At 34.0% G+C, this 19,362-nt stretch overlaps 1 protein-coding gene and 1 long non-coding RNA gene across 6 annotated transcripts in view; one reads left to right on the plus strand and one right to left on the minus strand.

Annotated features, from left to right (window-relative positions):
• LOC128986329 (zinc finger protein 728-like) overlaps positions 1–19,362 on the plus strand; it is a 73,957-nt gene that overhangs the window by 6,502 nt on the left and 48,093 nt on the right. For 4 of the 5 annotated variants that reach the window (XM_054406652.1, XM_054406654.1, XM_054406649.1 and 1 more), the window contains exon 2: positions 14,800–14,947. The gene's annotated coding sequence lies outside the window, so the exon portion shown is untranslated. Of the gene's footprint in view, positions 1–3,223; positions 3,369–14,799; positions 14,948–19,362 lie in introns of all 5 variants that reach the window. The other variant, XM_054406651.1, reaches the window with a different exon arrangement.
• LOC128986332 (uncharacterized) lies at positions 8,517–13,326 on the minus strand. Its single transcript, XR_008490115.1, has 3 exons — positions 13,105–13,326; positions 9,863–10,025; positions 8,517–8,670 (listed from the first exon to the last, which is right to left on the minus strand). It is a non-coding gene; the product is annotated as an uncharacterized LOC128986332 (long non-coding RNA).

Consider the following 19,362-nt stretch of genomic DNA (forward strand, 5'->3'; position numbering starts at 1 on the left):
GGTTCCACTGACACAATGCTCTCTTGTAAAAACCTACTATTTATCCCACAATATTAATAAATGTACATTTAATTGTTATTTTTATTTTACTTTTGCTAATAACTTTTTGACAAATAGTAGGTTAACAACAAAGGTGTAAATACAAAAATTATAGGCTTAAAAAACATCTTACAAACAAAAAAAGAATCATCCCGGTTCTTTAAGCAGTATGCGAAATATACGCATTTAAAGAATTGTTCCAGCCGCAATATTTTCCGGACTTTCTGACATGTTAAGTGTTTGTTAACGGTTTATTTAATCTCTTGGCTTTAGTTTTAGTTTCAAACATTAATTGTTTGGTATCGTTGGAAAGGGCATCAAATTATCTACAACTTTTGTAATGGGTAGTTATTTCATTCTATAAGCGTTTAACAAGTTATGAGGTACTAAATTTCAAAAACAATGACATTAAAAACCACGTTTTTTAATATTGTGAGATAAATATTAAGTTGACAACAAAAGTGTAAATACAAAAAACATTTCCTGTAAAATTATCTTTCAAACAAAAAAAGAATCACCCCGATCCGTTAAACGGTATGCGAAATATACGCATTTAAAAATTGCCCAAGCCGCCATCTTTATGACGTCATAGCTCGAAAACGTACCAGGTGCGAACTTGACACCCGAGTGGAAAACACTTCCTAAGACACCTATATTGAAATGCAAAAGCAAAATTCTCTATACACGACATGCACACAGAACCCTAGTCAGGTCCTGGACTAAATCCAGTAAATACATTAAAATGAATTGAATCTTGATCGGTACTGATAGTTGTCTCGGAATAGGCTGCGTAAATTGGCAATTTACCGTTACAGACACAATGACAGACATAAATTGAGATAAGACTCGTTTCGACTTTCTTAGGCTAAAATATGTCAAAATAACCAAAAAATACATGATTCTACGCAATGTACAGACAAAACTGTAATTTTATTTAGGCCTATATAGATTTTAATGTATCTTGTTTTACAACCATATATTCATATGACACCACTCTGTTAAATAAACACTTATCTGTAAACCATCTCAGTATTCTTAGCAGTAATGTATCGCAAATTTCCTGTAGGCCCTAACTGGTGCAACACAAATGGGTTATTTTTAAATGAAAACGAAACCAAAAACCCCGCCGCAGCAAACCAAAAATGGAAAACGAATTTCCATTTGTCTGAATTGATTTTCAATTAAATCTATTTAAATAACATTAGGTTTAAAGAGTAACCTAGGTTTGCTGCTACGTTTTTTAGCGAATTTTCCTATAGGGAAGTAGCTATTACCGTAAGTGGCACGGTAAGACCTAGACCCGGGGCCGATTTACTTTTTCATTTTGATGTCCCCAGAGGCCAAAAACACCATTCATTCAAATTTTTATATATGTATATATATATATATATATAGCCTTATATATATATAGACTTATATATATATATGCATATATATACGTCCGTGAACGCGATAACTTGAGTAATTTTTGTCCGATTTTGATGAAATTTGGTTTAAAGGTGTAAAGCGGGATAAACTTGAATGAGTTCGCGAACCAGCACGATCGGACCATGGGAACGGGGGGTTTTATGGGGTAAAAATTGGGTTTTCTCACTTTTGACCCTGAAAACACAAAATTTCCCGATTTCTCTTTAGACCTTTTTAAAGAGCTTAAAAAAAAATAATTTAGTATATAAAAGTATTTTTGTTCGATTATTAGTAACGGAGAAAATTTAAAAAATTGTAAATTTAAAATTCCCATGTTATTCTTCTATTTAAATAACATTAGGTTTAAAGAGTAACCTAGGTTTGCTGCTACGTTTTTTAGCGAATTTTCCTATAGGGAAGTAGCTATTACCGTAAGTGGCACGGTAAGACCTAGACCCGGGGCCGATTTACTTTTTCATTTTGATGTCCCCAGAGGCCAAAAACACCATTCATTCAAATTTTTATATATGTATATATATTTTGTTATTGTATACATCAATGAGGGCTACTTTAAATGTTACTAAGCAAATCAAAATACCACAGTACCCTAAAAACATTTTATTTTATATTACTTACATGTTTCGGACATTAATGCCATGATCACAGTATAGTATATAACCTATTAGTTTCTTTTATTTACAAACATTATTAGATATTTCTTATTAAAGAACAGGTGATAACTTTTATATTAAGGGAAGGAGGTGTTTTCTTTAAGATGTATAATTTCATTGAATATTACGTTTTGATTTTGAATTTGTGTCAAGTTTAGTAAATTGTCTTTGTCATTAATATGGTGAGTATAAATATAAAAGTCTTCCTTTGTATTCATTTTTTCACCTTTATTTTCAATATCCAGAATGTGCATATTTTTATTCATTTCTGAGTATGTATGGTCGGTCTGAAGTATATGTTCGGCGTATGAGGATTTTTGTGTTGTCATATTGTTTGATCTGATTGCCTGTATATGCTCTTTGTATCTGACTTCAAATGTTCGACCTGTTTGACCAATATAGTATTTTTCACAGTTGTTACATGATAATTTGTAAATTCCTGATTTCTTATATACATTTGGTGGGTTGGGTATCGTATTTGTTCTTTTTTGTATTATGTTGAAAGCGTTATTCCTTGTTTTATAACTTAGTTTAAATTTTGAGTTCGGTAATGTCTTTCTTAAGGTTTTGTTTAAGGATGAGCTGAATGGAATACATATAAATTCTTTCTTTACGTTTTCTTGTTCTTCTACTTTCATTCTTTTTGTTTTTTCATTTTTTATTAATTTTTCAATCATTTTTTCTTTGTATCCATTTGTTCCTGCAATTCTTTTTATAGTTTTCTTTTCTATTTCAAAGTTGTCTTTAGACATTGGTATGTTAAGTAATCTAAATACCATTGATTTGAATGTAGAAATTTTGTGTTGCCAAGGATGGTTTGACTCAAATGGAATGATTAGGTCAGTTTGGGTAGGTTTCCTATATATATTGAAATTATGTCGATCGTTTTCTTTAGTAATTGTTATGTCTAAGAAATTTATCTTCTTTTCTTGTGTCTCCATCGTAAATTTAATTGTTGGGGAGATAGAATTTAAGTATTTCAAAAAATCTTGATATGAGTCTTTATTGCCGTTGTATAAGCATAATATATCATCGACATATCTATACCAATAGATTATATCTTTTTTAAATGGATTTTCGTCGTTTATGATTTTTGATGATTCTAGATGCTGCATATATATGTTTGCTAGAATACCAGAAAGTGGAGAACCCATAGCCAATCCTTCTAATTGTTTGAAAATTTTGCCATTGAAGTTAGAAACTAATAGGTTATATACTATACTGTGATCATGGCATTAATGTCCGAAACATGTAAGTAATATAAAATAAAATGTTTTTAGGGTACTGATGTATATATATATAGACTAATATATATATATGCATATATATACGTCCGTGAACGCGATAACTTGAGTAATTTTTGTCCGATTTTGATGAAATTTGGTTTAAAGGTGTAAAGCGGGATAAACTTGAATGAGTTCGCGAACCAGCACGATCGGACCATGGGAACGGGGGGTTTTATGGGGTAAAAATTGGTTTTTCTCACTTTTGACCCTGAAAACACAAAATTTCCCGATTTCTCTTTAGACCTTTTTAAAGAGCTTAAAAAAAAAATAATTTAGTATATAAAAGTATTTTTGTTCGATTATTAGTAACGGAGAAAATTTAAAAAATTGTAAATTTAAAATTCCCATGTTATTCTTATGGAGAATATTGTCAAATGTTGTAGTTTGCTTGTTTATGGATATATTTTGATCAAACTTGGCAAATTTATTTATTTTGTACTAAGCTATCAATATTTTACTCAAAAACACACTTTATTAGTTTCCTTGTAGCAGCAAACCTAGGTACTCGTTAAACCTAATGTTATTAAAATATATTTCACTGAAAATCAATTCAGACAAATGGAAATTCGCTTAGTTGGCAGGTTTGCTGCGGCGGGGGTATTTTTTTAATAGCTTAGTATAAAATGAATAAAGTTGCCAAAAACTGATTTTTACTTAAAGAGATGTACCTTTAGTTTAGACCTAGTTCAGTAGGAGAGAACAATTAAGCTCTTATGTAACTTATTTCAGAGGCGCCCATCCCCCCCAAACCCAGTGGCGTAATCCCCCCCCCCCCCAATTTATACTGCCCTCTATTTCAACCTACCCTCCCCTCTCCAATTTACCTGGCAATTTCCTCTTAACCACATAAAACGAGCATTTCAAGTATTTAGTAAACTTGCGGTAAAGAAAAACAAACTTGCTGGTAATCAAAATTAAATGTTTAACAGGAAACGTCATTTAACAATACAAAGTTATATCTAATTAATGGACGAAGTAGTAGCTAAGGTTGTATCAACTGTGGGTAATTATATTCCACCAAGTAATTATAAGTTTTTCAATTTACAATTAGAATCTGTATTGTCAGCCAACACGTGGTCAGTATTAAAATAGGCAACGTCTTCAAAACATTCAACAATATACTCGGTGAATTACTCTACTCCGACACAGTACTGTAGGTAACTGTACAATATATTTAGGTGGTGTACATTTTTTATAGGGCTTAAGAATTCAAATAATTTTAAGTGCACGAATAATACTTTGGCAAAAAGTATCTTGTTTCAAAATTAGGTCACAAAATAGGTCAGACTAGGAGGGGTTGCTCGCCACTCTCTGGCTGCCTTCTACAAAAATGGCTGGGCAAAATACCCACAATACCTTAAGTTGCCACCAGCACCACAAAAGGTTTTGTGTCGAAGTACGGTAATCTTAGCCTATAATTCATTTTGATAGCCGCTGGTTTGCGTTTTATAACTAACCCACCGAGTGTTATGTGTCGTAAAAGCGACTCATAACACATCCGCTGTAGTGTTATGTGTTGCTTTTGCGACTCACAAACACTGTTTACGGCGACGGCTCTGGGACTGACTGAATCGGATTGAACTGGATCGAGTTAGGTATCGTTTTTTTCAGCATATTCAGAGCTTTCTCCTGATGTCTGTTTCTATACACTTTTCATTTTAATTCCGAAAATATTGTAGCAGACAGCTAACGTGTGTATTTGTTAATAGCTTGGTTAACCTCGTACCGATGACTGATGTGTTTTATTACGTTTATCATTATTTTAGTAAAAAAAATCAAAAGTAGTGATATACGTGGTGCATTATAAGAAGATTTAAGTGATTTTGAAGGGTTGGTTGATGATCCTGAAGAAGAAGGTAGTGATATTGATGTAAATTATCAGCCAGATTCCTAGCTATGGTTAGGCTATGCATTCTTAGCTAAACGCTATGTACTGAAATCTGTTTTTTGCCCATAACTTATTTATTTGCAAACCTACTTACTCATATTATTATATTTTTGGAATCCTCATAAAATTCTGAACAAAGTGGCTATTTGAAAATATTTGTAGACCTATAAATTATAACATTTTATCATGCGCAAACATAATTTTTTTTTCATTTATTTTATAATTTTTGAGAAATGTTAATCCCACAAAAATCGTTGAACATTTTAAAAAAAATGTTTTATATGTTACATTGAAGCCCATAATTTTCCAAACAAAATTATATATAAAACATAAAACAGTAGACCTATACTTTACATTGTTTTTAAGTTTCTAAGATACATTTAAATAAAACCCTGCGATTGCACAATAAATGGGCGAACATTAAGACCAAAACTAGAGACACTTGGAGGGTTAATAATGGTAGTGTTTTGGTGGTTCTTTAACACGTTCGCTACTGAGCGTGGCATATATGCAACGCCCCGGTTATTGCCACAGGCCGAGGTATACATTTGAATCTTACAGCTCGTGACATCTAAGCTGGCACTTGGCCGATCGCTACTAGTGCCTATTTCAAAAAATTATGTCCCGTCATGGGGGTTGCATCAACTGTCCTCGTGACCCATATGAAGGCGCTCAGTTACATGATACAAGGGGAGTCAACCCCTCGAGGAAGAGGGGAATGTTTGCAGTCCGGTCTTTTCCCTACCTCCACCCTCCTCCCGCCTACACTGCCCGCGCTAGGCCAAGTGCCAGCTTAGGTGTCACGAGCTGTACACATAGACTGGCTGTCACTTGGTTAACAGTACACACAGACCACGGGCGAAAACCTGTAAAAAAACAGTGATCATTTACATTGTAATACGCTACAATCGTAAACGTAAATAATTTATTCTTGTTTTTTTATTTGAATTTTTTATAATCTTTTGTAATGTCGCATATTTGCGACGCCCGGTCTACAGCAAAGACCATAGTGAAAATTATCTTAGTTTTATTAAAATAGACCAAACGTCACATATATGCGACAGTTAATTTTTTTGTGTTTTAAGGTGAAAGTAAGTAAAAAAATAACAGATTATTCAAGAACAGTTTATAACTGAACGAATATAAAAGCTACATAGGATAATGCAGCATACATACTGCATACATACATACAGTGATGCAGAAAAGTAAAGACCAGTTTTTCCAACTATCATATGACGTCACCAATCATCATATCCACACCCAAGTAGCACAAATATGTATATAATACGTATAATTTACCTACCGGCATGGTATAGCTTTTGTATACAATCTGTATAGAAATGTATACAATACAGATTGTATCTGTAAATATGTCCCACATAAATATGTATTATTTGCATATTGTATAAGGATCCAACTACAGATATGATACATATTATACATCTGTTATATAATCTGTAAATTTTGATAGAAATTGATGCATACCTTAAATGTATAAAATACATATTTTATACATAGATGATACATATTTGATGCCATATTAATAAAAAGTGGCTCAAAATACAATTGTCATAAAAATCAATATATAAAATTATATACATTGATTTTTACTAACAGTTTTCTTTGAAGGCATTTGTTATGGGAGGTGAACTATGTGTCATGAGGGTTGGTGTGTTGTATGATGGTAAAACAATATTTTAAGTCTTCATTAGAAATATGTGTTTTGTGATTTGTCAGGTAAATACCTAATTGATCTAGATTAGGGACAACCTACTGCTGTTCAGTAGTTTCATCTGAAGCAGGCCCGTAGGACCTCGGGTACGGATCACATCCAAAGCTCCTAAGGTGAACCAGAGGGGCCCTAGTGAAAGTCTAGAAGGGGAAAGAGCACCTATTACAGTTACTACATCATTACAATACAGTATGCAAAATGTAATGTTATATTGTTGGTGTAGGCTAGCTATCAGCATTTATTTTCATATCATAATCAAACCAAAGAATGAGAGAATTATGCAATTTTTGTAGACTTCCTTAACAATGGTAGCAGCCACAAAAAACCAAATGATTTTACCTTTAAAGAATATGTGTTTTAATGAAGTAAGGAAGATAAAGAATATGGCAACCACCTTAACAAATATTAGACCAAGACAGCTTTAAATTTTTTTATTTATCGTACATTGAAGATTATTTGAGAAAAACTTATTAAATTACCTTGTTGAGAATAGGTACCACTTAACAAGCATTTTGGATAGTGCATTTATTTGCATAAAAAAGTAAATAATAATATGTTAATTATTATATTAGTGTTTATATTACCAAGCATTATTCAGCTGATAATAATTAATAGTAATAACTAGCTTGAATGTTAAGAAGATTAAGTTGAAATAGTTTAGAAAAATAACCTATTATTAATAATAATACGGTATGATTATAACAACTGAAAGTGTAAAAAAAATACTAACTCACTTCTCACAACTGATGAATAATTTCTAGTTTTTTTAACTGAACCTTATTCTTACATGAAAATGTTGTTTTTTTAGTTTTCCATTTTCCCTGTTGTTTATTTAATGTGAGAAAACAAGAAGGCTAGGCTCAACAAATAATAATAGATTTTGTAGTAACTTTTTAGACCTATTCTAAATTGTGCACAAAAAATACTTGCACAATAAAAAAACAAAAAATAAAGGGGATGCAGAATACTATCCCCCGGAAAACTACCCCCCCAGGTGAAACGTGACGTCACAAAATCTGCTAACTAACCAACATGGAAGCCGTGTCCGCGACTGGAATACTACCCCCCCCCCAGACAAATCATGCTATGTAATTTTAATTTTAATTAGAGTAATTCAGTTGGATAATAGAAAAGACATGTGGTGAATATAAAACAGATTTTCTAAATGTTACAGCAAGTTTGGTTGGTTAGGTTAGGTTAGATTAGAACTGTTTGACAACTAAATTTGAGTGTCCGTGACTGGAAAACTGCCCCCCCGGTCTCTGACGTCAATATGACGTAGGAACCTGCTTGGGGGGGTAGTTTTCGGGGGGGCAGTCTTCCGGCGACCCAAAATAAATGCACAAAAATACAAAAAATGAGTAAAAATATTTGTTCAGATGTAATCACAAGTACCCTAATACATTCATGTATAAAAGTTGTTTTTATAAAATTGTTTGTGTTGTTTATTAACACACTTTTTAAAGGAACATTAAAATGAAACAATGAAGAAATGTCAAGAAAAAACTATTTAATTGATCATCTGCGGTAGGCCTAAATTGTTATTTTTGACATAAATCCTTGTTCCTGCTTGGCGTAACCATTCGCTGGTTTTTTTCTCAAACGTTGTGAGATCGAATGAGGACGGGTGTTGTTGACGAACTACACCTGAAACAAAATTCACACTTGTGTCAATGTCTGTATTCCTGTGTATAAGGTAATATTAGGGTACGCACAAGATTCACGCTTAGAGCAACATATCTTTTGGTAATCAATCCTTTGTTTTCTTGATGGCAAAACTAATTCATTTTTAACGTTTTCATTTTTAACATTTTTTTAACACGTTTAGCGCTGACTACATCAATTGATGTAGTCGCGACACGAGCGGCCTACATCAATTGATGTAGTTGCGCAACCCCCACTACATTAGTTCAGTATGCGCTCAGCCATTGCCGGGGAACGTTAAAATCGTTGCTAGCCCGTAGCTTAGAATGTAAGCTTTATTTTGGTGTAGGTTGGTACTAAAATTTCCCGTAAAATCCCGTCTGACAATGCTTTTGTACCGGTTTTTGGGATTTTCTCTCTTCAAGCCATATTACAAAGCCACTGACTACTGATCCAGGCAGTGCTGCTACCTTTGGGTGTTTTAGGGAACTACGTTCAATCTCGGGGTAACGTAGTACAATCGCCGCTGCTCTTTTGTTTTTTGTCAGATTGAAATATTTGAATGCCAATTGCGTTTGCTGTTGGTACGGCACTGCGTCGGGGCTTCGCCGCCATTGGCGAGCGCCTGTTGGAATGCCTGCCGCACTGAACGTGTTAAGCAAAATCTTTTCTTTTTGAGCTAAACTAACAAGTTGCAATCAAGAAATCAAAGTATTGTAGAGGTTTAAAGAGTACAGTGCAGAAAAAAAGGATAGGTACGGTACATTCTACAGACAAAAAATGTGTGTAACATCATAAATTAATATCATATAGCCTATGATAATTAATTATAAGATGATAAATTAATATAATTAAAATCCATTGATCTAGCCCCTGAACCTTTTTATTGACTAATAATTGTTACGTAACTTTACGCCATACTGCTAAAAATGTATGTAAAGAATAACAAGATGTTTCCCCAGAATGGCATTTTCAAGTGGGGGTATGAAGTAAATGTAGGCTACTGTATGACGTATATGTACATACCAATTATTAGTTAAATAATAAAACTTATGATGGTAAAAACAGGGTTAAAAAATAAATTACTTACTTTGGTTGAGTTGACTTTATAGAAAAATAAATAAATGTCAAATATAGGCCTATCATTGAAAGAATAAATAAAAGTAACATTATAAACCAAATGTTAAAAACTTACGGCAAATCAACTGCACCAATGCAGAGTTCTGCAGACTCCACTTCTTTCCTCCTCTTCCTTCCCAACTAAATTCTCTCGCAAGCTCATTTTTGAATAGTCTTACAAGGATCCGTCTTGTTGAGTCCTCAACACTGGCCCCGCCAACCGTGCGAAGATAACTGACCTGAAACACATTATAAAAATGCTTAACTCTTCAACCTCTATTACTATTATATTAGTTTAACAAGTCTGGTGTTTTATAAAAAGCTTTTTTGTTTAAAAGTACCGTACGGTATGTTATTATTTTCAACAAGGATGGCAGAAAAGTTTAAGTTTACAAATCTGTTTGTAAGAAGCTTAGATTATAGGACCTTCATTTATAATAAACTAGTGTAGGCCTAGCCTACATGTTGCTCGAAATCGGGCAAATGCAAAGAAGTAAAGTAGTGTATTTGGGCCCAGCATTTAGAAAAAGAAACGTTCGAGATTCCATACATTATTTAGCACAACAAAATCAACAGTGGCGTAACAAATCTTTACGGGCCCCCCTGTAAACTTATTTTTTGGGCCCCCCTCTTATGAGTTAATTTTAGACCACCGATTCAACATAGTGAATCACCCTCCCCCTACCCCAGAGCTATTTTAGGACCACCGATACAATGATCAAACAGATTAATCATAAACAGAGTGGTACCCTAAACAAATTAGTCCGCCCCCCCCCCCCCCCCAGCTTCCGGGCACCCCGCAATGCGGGCCCTTCTGTTACGCCACTGAAAATCAACGGGCAAATTATATTTTATACACAGTTGACTGTGAGTTCAATTCTTAAGTTTTTTCCTTAGCAGGTTCAGTCCCAGCCGTCACACTCCTCTGTATTTTTAGGTTAAGTTATATCTACACTCGGGGGTAAGTTCAGGCCCGCGGTCAGTTATGTGATACGCTATGGGCCCAAGTCATAGTTCCGCTCATAGCCCCCCCCCCACCCTGCCGACATTGATTTGAATTATAAAATGAATATAGACATTTTATGAGTTGCTCGCGCATCTGCAATATAGGCCTAACAAATATAAGAAGACTCATTGTGTTTACTTTTGATTGTTAATTGAATTACCCGCTTAGTAACTAAAAACGTAAACCATCAATTAAAGTTTAACTGTTACTTACATACCGTACACACTTATATTTCCAATGGTGCGTTCTTAAAAGTAAAATTGGTTTAGTTGTAAAAAAGTGTGAATTAAAACATAGTTTTAATTTATATAAGTTATAATTGCAAACATTTAAAACTCCAAAAAGTCAATACCGTAAAATGGCTGGTTTTTTCTACATTTTTTTTGGCCAACTCGTCAATAACTTAACATCATCAAAGTTCATTTTCAGATTTACCTACATCACTATCTGTACACATCATCATTTAGGCCTAAATGATTTTAATGACCGTAAAAACTAGGCTACTTATTTTAGGAACTTTTTGTAACACTTTTACCGTACGAATCTTTTATGTCGCCCTCTTTCTAAACTCACTGCCACTTGGTTTTTTGCTCATTTCACAGAAAAAGGGTGTGATATTACAACGTAAAATAACATTCTTCAAACGTAAATAAAATCATAAGCAAAAACACGGCCAGTATCTTTACTTGCTAACAAATTGATACTGTAATAAGTTTCTCGCCATTTGACAAAAGCAACTGACATTGAGTATAATGAAAAAAGGACATAACAAATAGCCTACAAATAAAGACAGACAAGTAGGTATAGTTAATGATAGGCCTAATATGCAAACAGTGGCAGTGATGAGTCATGAGTGGAAGACGAAGTGAGGAGGTTTCAGATATTTTCCAATTAGTGTCTGTTACTAGCACACCCAAAAAAACAAAAAAAAAACTCTTGCGCCCCTGGACCAGGGCCCATTTTTAACCGCGGTACTGGGTAAGTTAAAACTTTCATCCCTAGATCTTAGAAAGACAGCTGTGATGTCATAACTTAGGCATATTTGATATACATTTTGATAGCGTTGTTACCCTTCAAAGTGCCATCTATAAATAAATCGTACCCTAGGCTATTATGTGCCAAGCCTTGATAAAAATTACTCTTGACTTATGCAAACTTTCGTTCAAAGTTTATTACTAAACGTAGGTAGCTGCGATTTTGTTTCATAAGTTAGACCTAAGTTAATCGTAAACAAAAAAAAAACATACCGGTAGCTAAACCTAACCTAACCATAACCTACTGATTGCAAATGCGGCACCTTAAGTTATTTGTTTGACATTTCCTTTCGATAGTTTTGAAGGACGTAACTTAGGCCTAATTATAAAGCTGCAGCCTTCTGGGGTTACAGTTCCGCAGAGAACCAGCGATCTTATTAAGTTATCAGATCTAACGATTTATCAATATTTTTATAAATATTAACATAGGCCTAGGCCTAAGTTTAGGCCTAGTTAACTTTAATATTGCATTGACTTTAATTTTCCCAGTTAACTTAGCTTATACATTAAGTTATAGGCCTAAGAGGATAACTTTATGTTTTCTTTTGTTGCTTTTTCATTAAATAGGTTAGGCTATATTTTGCTAGTAAGTTACCGTCTCAGGCTATATTTTGTTTGTGGTTAAATATGCTTATAGGCTAGTTAATATCGATAGAAACGTAGGCAAAACAAATCATAGGTCAATTTGATGTTTACATTGGGAAGAAGAATAAACATTTAATTTAACTTACCAAAGATATTTATCATTAAGTCATCCATCTGTTCACAGATCACAGGTTCTCTTCGGAACTGTAAGTTAAGTTACCCCCTTCTGGTCTTAAAATATTCATCTGCCTACAAGACTAGGCCTAGGCCTGAATTTTAACATAAACTTACCAATTAACATCATTTTTAGTCTTAACTGTAAGTTAGGCCTAGGCTAACTTATGACAGGTTCTAAGTAACTTAGGCATAAGTTTAGCTACGGTATTTGTTAAGTAGACCTAGGCCTAGCTTGTCTCCAAGCTAAATTAGTTCAGACCAAGGACATATTGCAATGAATTAGGTCTAGGTTATCTCCTGAATTTGGCTTCCTTAGTTTTGTAAACTACAGCCTAATTTTTCCCTAAAGAGCCTCCATCCGTAGAGTTTTTAAGGGGTTAGGAAGGCTAACTTAATTTGTAACCTATTTCCACTTATAAAGTATTTAAATTAGATTACCACCATTCGAGTTATTAACAAAACATATGCTAAATCTCTTAATAACTTACAATAACGATAATAATTTGTGTAACTTACCAACTCAAGTTAGTCGAATCGCCACTGAAGTTAAAAAGTCGAAGATGTAACGCAAATCTTAAAGAATATAAAGTAAAAAGTAACTAATAGACCTAATTAATAAGTAAATAATAACAAAACAACGAATTCTTCACGTGTAACACTGAAAATCAGAAGTAGATGCTCTAGTCTAAACACAGCCACAAGGACAACGTTTGTTGTGAGTTGTGAGACAAAGACAGACAAACAATATGGCGGTGGCGGATCGGATGCTCCCCCGCTGTTTTACTCCCATAATGCATCAGCGAACATCGTCGAACCTAAGAAAACGCAGAGACTTGGGTATCTCGCGCGGCAGAATATTTTGTTGATCTATGAATATTATAGTACAGTATGTGTTACAAATACATTTTACACAGGATGTTGAAAAAATGCAGGGAAATAAATACAACACTAAATTTTTTTTTCGTATTTTTCTATTGATATAAAATACATATATTATCTGTATCATCAATACCTTTACTTATTTTACTGCATTCTCGAAAGTTAATTTATGCCCTCAAAACAACATTTAGGTGAAAATTTACACTTTGTTTCTTCATTTTACAGTATTTTATGCAAAATTTATTTTGGATGAAACCGTATTTTCATATTGGTATATAATATGTATATTATCTGTATCATTAATACATATACGTTGGTTATACCTTAATCCCGAATATTTACGTATTATATACATTGCTTGCTACATGGGCAGACCAAGCGACGCAGTTGTGCGTCAGACATCTCTGAAGACCACTGCAGGGAATTCAGTGCCTTCAAATAGACTGTTACAAAGATTTTAATGTGACTAGCCGATGCGTATATGCGACGGCAGTCTATGGGTGGACAAGGATCGTTTTTACCATTCTTCGAAGCAATCTTAATTACGAATGGCAAAATGTTGTTGGTGTTGATATCAATTATCAATTATCAATTATCAATTATTTAAGATGGGGACGCCACTATGTGCGTATTTTAACCCAAATATGAGTGAAGGATGAGTGTAGGATGAGTGGCGCGTTCTTGTAGTCTTGTTAGTGACTAAGGCCGACATGTTCCTTAGACACAGCTGTTAATTAATAGCCCATACAGCTAATGGCAATGGAAAAAATGCAGGGAAATAAATACAACACTAAATTTTTTTTTCGTATTTTTCTATTGATGTTGAACACTGATAGTGAACTACTGTACTTAGAACAACTTTTTTGGGCTGTTTATACCAAATTATACATTCATTATGACAGCTAGCAAAAAATATCCCCCCAAAAAAGCCCCCTCCCCAAAATTCCTGTGGCGTAAACGCACCACAATAGGTCTGCCCCCCTTCTGGGCACCCCTGACTTGTACATATACTCTAAATAGTAGGTCTGATCACATCGACAATGTTTGTAAGAAACTAATAAAAGTCATATTTCTTTTAGTAAATATTAAGAAACAAGTAGGCCTAACAGATTTCTTAAGAATGGCCTGCATTCTGAGATATGGTCTTCTCTCATTGTCTGGGGTTCTAAAATCGAGTTGGAATGGAAAATGTATTACTCATTAGTCTGAAGTATTGTAAACTACTTTTCATCCAAGCTGATATCCTTACTGTTGTAAAGTACTACTCCATGTTAAAACTAATTTAAGTGAATTAATTTAAAGTGAGTTTTAATAAAATATTGTCTTTTACAGGGGAGAAAATAGATTTGAACAGGAAAAAAGAACTTCAATTTAAGAAAGATCAAGATCAAGAAAGATTATTAACCTAATCTCTGATTGTATTTAAAACAGCAGCTAACAAGATTAGGTTTTTACTACTTACACTAAAAGGCAAATTTAAGTAAGTAATTCACTATGTTAAACGAGTATAACTTTTATATGGCTGATGCAATATTAGTTAAAAACAACATAAAACATCTAAGCCATTCTTTAAGTAGGCTAATTTAATATGATTGAACAGAAAAAAGCAAAATGCCTTCAATTTAACACACATACAAATATTTAAGCAAGAGATATTTAAAGTTAATTGATATACACACTATAACTGTTAAACACTTAAAAGTCCTACAAAAATAGCATATTTTAATACACATACAAAGCCAACTGACTAGTTCCTATTATTTTCTGTTAGAAGTCAAAAATTGAAACTAAAACATGTCAAATATCACCAAAAAGCCTTCCCTTGAGTGTCCAATTTGTAGACAAATGTTTTCAACTCTATCCACAATGAAGTGTCATATATATTTACACACAGGTGAATCTCCCTTCAGATGTTTGACATGTGAGAAAACATTTATTCATCTACACCATGTAAAGTATCATGTCTTGACACATCCTGGGAAGTGTCCTTATAAGTGCACTACATGTGGAAAATCATTCAGATTTGAGGACAATATGAAGATTCATACATTGGTTCACACAGGAGAGCGACCTCATAAGTGCGCTATATGTGGAAAATCCTTTAAAAGTCAGGACCAAATGAAAATTCATACATTAGGACACACTGAAGAGCGACCTTATTTGTGTAGTATATGTGGGAAAGCCTTCAAAACAAATAGGAGTATGAAGATTCATACATTAGATCACACCGGAGAGCGACCTCATCTGTGTACTATATGTGGAAAATCCTTCAAAACCAGGAGCTGTATGAAGATTCATACATTGGTTCACACCGGAGAGCGACCTCATAAGTGTGCTATTTGTGGAAAATCCTTTACAACGATTAATCGAATAAGGAATCATATGTTGGTTCACACTGAAGAGCGACCTCATAAGTGTACTATATGTGGAAAATCCTTCAAAACTAGGAACAATATGAACACTCATACAGCGGTTCACACGGAAGAGCGACCTCATAAGTGTAGTATATGTGGAAAATCCTTCAAAACCATGAGCGGTATGAAGATTCATATTGGATCACACAGGAGAACGACCTCATAAGTGTGCTATATGTGGAAAATCCTTTAAAACCATGAGCAATATGAAGATTTATAAATAAATAAAAGGTTAAAATACCTGCTTGTCGCCTTGTGGTCCAAGTATTGTCCTAGTGGATTATGTACATTTCGGCGCGAGCGCCATCGTCGGATCCATATAAGAACTGTTTACACTAAACTTCCCTGAAGAGGTGCGTAAGATGTCCACAACACAAAACACATATAAAAACAAAAACCGGTCGACCGTTATTTAACATTTTTTACTTTTGCTACGCGTGCACGGGCAGGATATGGAGGCGCGCCAGACGTGTGTCGAGACTCGACTCTTGTTTTTATTTCATCAAAAGCTTGTCTCGACACACGTCTGGCGCGCCTCCATATTCTGCCCGTGCACGCGTAGCAAAAGTAAAAAATGTTAAATAACGGTCGACCAGTTTTTGTTTTTATATGTGTTTTGTGTTGTGGACATCTTACGCACCTCTTCAGGGAAGTTTAGTGTAAACAGTTCTTATATGGATCCGACGATGGCGCTCGCGCCGAAATGTACATAATCCACTAGGACAATACTTGGACCACAAGGCGACAAGCAGGTATTTTAACCTTTTATTTATTTGTCAATCAATTGGTCCGGAAACACCACAACAAAATATGATGAAGATTTATATATTGGATCACACAGGAGAGCGACCTCATAAGTGTGCTATATGTGGAAAATCCTTTACAACCATTCATCGAATAAGGAATTATATGTTGGTCTACCCTGGAGAGTGACCTCATAAGTGTGCTATATGTGGAAAACTCTTCAAAACCAAAACCGTTAAAGCGACATTCATTGATTCACACTGGAGTAAGTGTACTATTTTGTGGAAAACCCCTCAAAACCGAGGATAATATGAAGACTCATACATTAAAACAAAACACACAGGAGAGCGACCCTATAAGTGCACTATATATTGAAAATTGTTTAAATTAGAAGCATTATGAAGAAACATACATTAATACACTATGGATAGCGACCTTAAGTATAAACTATGTAGGAAATCCTATAAAAGTAACAAAAATATGAAGCAACATACACCAGAGAGTGACCTCAGTAGAAAATTCCTCACTGCCTACTGGAAAATAAAGAAACATACATTATTAGTTTAGTTCACACCGGAGAGCAACCTTATAAATGTTAATATATGCAGAAGGCACTTTGCATGCCAAAGCCATATAAACAAACATTCTTTGGTTCATATTAGAGAGTGATCCAAAAGTGGAGTGCATTCGGAAAATTCAGCTTTGATTATACGTTAATTTTAATTATTAAAGACCACTTAGCTAACGTGTAACTTAACTTTTCATTTGTAACTTTTTAAGAGCGGTTTAATTCAAGCTTTTGTCGTAGTTTCTAATTTGTTCCGCCGCTGAAATAAAATGCCTTTACAAAAACCATAACATAATTTTTTTTGAGGGACGAAAAATTGTAAAACTTATAAATATGCTTTATTAGTATGTTCTAAAAGCTATCAAAATTTCATGACGATTAGATCAGTAGTTTTTTTGTTATAAAATGTTAAAGTTGCCCGTTGTTGTAATAGCGCCGAAAAACCTGTACTTTTTTCATTCAACCCGCTAAAAGGCTGAGTTGAAACTGCATAAAAAATTTAAAACTAACAAACATAAACGCAGAAATAAATTTGTAAAAATATGATGTAACTTGTATTTTTCTAAGTCTACTGGTTACTTTTCTATAAAAGCTCAAACTCGAGTATCTATACTTTTTGACTTGACAGTAAGAATACAAATTCCATGTTGTTATAAAGGGTGACCGATAATAAACCGGACGTTTTTAAAATCAGCATAACTCATGAAAATTTGTGTCAATTATAACACTTATGTTTGTAAACTTTTGCCATTTAAGAAAACTATATACTAAACATAGTATGCTACGCTTGTCAGATATGCTTTACTTTTAGAAAATATCAAGTGTGGAGTCCACTTTCATTGATGCAGGTTTGAATTATTTTCCTAAACTGTGCCATTGGACGTCTCAGCATTTTTACAGCCACCAAAAATTGTTCCGCAACTTCCTGTTTAATTGTGTCCTTTAAGATTCATTAAGGGGAACACCTTGATGAAAAATTCATACACGCACAAATCTCGTGACGTTGGGGCAACAGAATACTATCACGGAAACGTAAAATAACCCTTCCTAGGAACCTAATACACTTCGGCCATTGAAACCTGAGTGAGTCGTATCAATGGCCAATAGTAGCATGTACGGTGGATCTTGTTTATAATAAACAAATGTATTTATTGTATTGTTTATCAAATGTCTCACCTGTGGCCTAAAGAAGTACTTGAGCACATTAACACTTACGTATTTAAAGCCTGCCAAGCCGTTTCAAAATGTAAAATATCATAATAGTTATTTTTCAGCCATACAGCTTCTTTTAGCCAATTTCTCTATAGGGAAATAGCTATTACCGTAGGTGGCACGGTAAGACCTAGACCCGGGACCGATGTACTTTTAGTTTCTCCCCCTATACAACTTTTTTGGGTTCAGGGTTCAGTGAAACCCAAAACGGATATATTCACTCAAAACTCAATCTCGACAATTTTGACTAAAACAATACTTTTTCCATATAGTCTCCTATGGTATAGGGGCAGATAGTAAAAAGTTCCTGCACTTTTGTGATAGGCATGGCATTTCATAATGGGCAAACGTAAGGTGTTTACTGTCCAATACTATATGGTTAATAAAATGGCATATGTATAGAATTGAATGACACACCTCCTTAGTGACAATAACTATCGCGCGCAAAGTATTCGCTTAAAAAACATCCAATTTGTCAGTCACCCTATACAAGGCTTGGTTGTATCTAGGAGGACTGGTTATTTATTTAGATAAATTGATATTCCATGGGTTTTTTACATACACTAGTGTACATGTTGCTCGAAATCGAGCAATTGCAAAGAAGTACAGGAGTTATTTATAAACAAATGACTTGTTTAAAAACTAATAACAGTCATAATTTCCGATGATTTTAAAAGAGTCGACTAAAAGATTATTAACTGATGGAAATACTCACAATTTACATACCAGTCCTATTCCAGTTTAAAGGGTTCTTTTTAACTATCAAACTGCTCATGGACGGGAAAAGGTAAGCTTACAATTTAAGTCAACATAAAAAAGCTGTCAGCTTTTATAATGTACCGTACCTAAGTTATTTAGCCAATTTGTAGACAATATGGTGTAGCCTACTTTAAACTCTATACAGAACAGAGTTAGGCAAAAACTGGCAGAGCTCTAAAATTGTGTTATTTATCATAG

This window comes from Macrosteles quadrilineatus, unplaced genomic scaffold, assembly GCF_028750875.1.
Source record: "Macrosteles quadrilineatus isolate MER2022 unplaced genomic scaffold, UCM_ALF_1.0 Scaffold_2__2_contigs__length_208266976, whole genome shotgun sequence".
Lineage (NCBI taxonomy): Eukaryota > Metazoa > Arthropoda > Insecta > Hemiptera > Cicadellidae > Macrosteles > Macrosteles quadrilineatus.